Source organism: Somniosus microcephalus, unplaced genomic scaffold (genome assembly GCF_052327205.1).
Source record: "Somniosus microcephalus isolate GS21.2 unplaced genomic scaffold, FLI_Smic_1.0 unresolved_chr3, whole genome shotgun sequence".
Classification (NCBI taxonomy): domain Eukaryota; kingdom Metazoa; phylum Chordata; class Chondrichthyes; order Squaliformes; family Somniosidae; genus Somniosus; species Somniosus microcephalus.
The window spans coordinates 55,791,032-55,793,536 of record NW_028225181.1 but is presented as its reverse complement, the minus strand read 5'-3'; positions in this window follow the sequence as shown (position 1 = coordinate 55,793,536).

Below are 2,505 nucleotides of genomic sequence, written 5' to 3'. Positions count from 1 at the left end.
GACTCTGGGTGCGGGTCCCTACAGGTACAGAACTGGCTTCATCCCGTTGGTTAGCTGGGGATTGTCCAGCATCCTGTCACGGGGTGGCCATCCCACGGGGAGCCCTGCCGGATCCCTCAATGTCCCAAATAGGGCGTCATTCTCAGGGGAGCGCAGAGTGTCGGCATCATCCCCGCAGGTCCCTCCATCAGTTGGGTCTGCAGAACCAGCCGGACAGTGTAGGCTTCCGGCCATCCGGGTACTGTACTTGTGCGTACATGGCATTGACACCCGTACATGCTACCTCATCGACTAGGGGATCGGTTTTCGATGATCGGACGAATCTTCGGAGCAGCACAGGGCAAGGAGCTTCCAACCATGACGGTAGAGACGTCCCATGGGTGGAGTGACGCTGGAAGCTGAAGAATCGCTCGTGAGGTGTGATATTGTTAGAAGTAGACAGAAGAGACCTGATGGAATGCAACGCATCAGGGAGCATAATTTCCTACTGCTGGTCTGGTAGATTGTGTGATGTCAGCGCAAGATGAACAACATTCCAAATGATAGCGTTGTTTCTCTCAACCTGTCCATTACCAATGGGATGGTACGGTGTCATTTTACTTGTGGTGATTCCCCGTTAGGCGAGATAACTTTGGATTTCGCTTGACATGAAGGAGCGACCCCAATCAGAGTGGATGAAATTGGCCGTACCGCAAAGGGAACAGACTTGATCAAGGCATTTGATCGCTGTGGAAGTAAGCATGTGGGACAGGGGAAAGCAAAGGGAAAGCATGAATATTTGTCCACCATAGTCAGTAAGTAGGTGTTCCGCATTGAGGAAGGCAATGGCCCTTTTATGTCAATGTAGAGTCGCTGCATAGGCTGCATAGCGTGTTTGAGCGAGCCATCCAATGGACGGAATAATTGCGGTTTTAACTATGCACACATTTTACAGGAGGAGCATGTTCTTTTCCCATCTTCCACAGAAAATGGGAGATTTTTAGATCACTCAAAGAGCAACATCTGGGTAACACCATGATGGCTTAAGTCAGTATGAAGATCCGCCAGAGTCGAAGTTGACATGGAAGAGCAGAAAGCCCACGTGAGTTTATCTGGGGCCACATTCCCTTTGCCGGCTCTATAATGTATAGTGTATCCAAAGGCAGCCAATTCCATCCTCCAGTGCAGTATTTTGTTATTCTTGATCTTAGTGCATTTCCGGTTATCCAGCCTAAAGGCCACGGAGCGCTGATCGGTTATAAGTGTGAAATGGCGACGAGCGAGAAAATGACTCCATTTACGTACCATTTCGATGATTGCCATAGCATCGTTCTCAAAAGGATGATAATGGAGCTCGCTACCCTGCAAAGTTCTGGACAGAAATGCAACGGGTAGACAACGTTGATTCAAAGTAGCAGAGATCGCCACATCCGATGCATTGCACTCGACCACAAAAGTAAGATTTTCATCAATGGAATGAAGCATGGCTTTTTCCAGTTGTCGCTTGAGGAGGTTGAAAGCTGAGATAGCCGTTGCCTCCAATGGAAATGACTTAGCATGAAGCAGGGGCTGTATCTTGTCAGAGAAGTGAGGTATCCACTTCGCATAATAGGCGAACATGCCAAGTGCCCAACGAAGAGAGCCGAGATTTGTAGGGGGAGGGATGTCCTGAAGTCGACGAATTTGCTCCGGATCCGGTTTGATGACACCGTTGTCCACCCAGTAGCCAAGGAAGTTGACTGATGGTAATGATTTCAATGATGTTGGCCCAGAAATTCGGCTCTCCCCAGGTGAGTACGCACGGGGTACTCACCCATAGGCTGAATGGAATTGCCGGTTTCCTGCATGCACTGCTTATGCGCGGGAAAACGGCACTTCCGAACCTCTAAACAAAGAGGTTCAGAGGTTGAACGTGCGTGCAGGAGAGGCTGCGCGTGCGCTTTGAACTTAGGTTTTTTTTGCAGGTTTTCCCGGGAGGGTAAGCCTGCAGGATTTACACATTTAAAAAGCAGACATAAGGCCTGCTTTTTGCAAGGTAAGTGGTCAATTAATTAAAATTTAAACATTTTTCCACAGGTTTGTTATTTCTTAAATACTTTAAAGCAAGGTAAGTTTATTTTTAGCCCCGTTATAATCTAAATTATTTTTTTCCAAAATATAAATTATTGTTTAAAATAGTTATTTAATGTAATTTATAGTTTATTTAAAAAGTGTGATTTTTTAAAAACTTATTTGAAGGTTTACTGCTATATTGGGTCCGTTGTATTTATAAGTTTTGACAGGTCTGCCTGTCAATCGTATGCATGGGCGTTCCCTCCTCCGATTGGCTGCCCATGGCCCACGTGATCCCAGGGGACGCATCGCAATAACTATGCCCCTGGGACACGCAAGCACAGCGCACCGGCAGCTGGAGCAGGCCCCGGAGAGGAATTCCACGGGGCCATACAGCCCAACTGCCGGCATGCAAGGTAAGTGCATGTCGGGGGCTTGCACCTGTGGGAAGCCCCCGACCCGAATTTCTGGGCC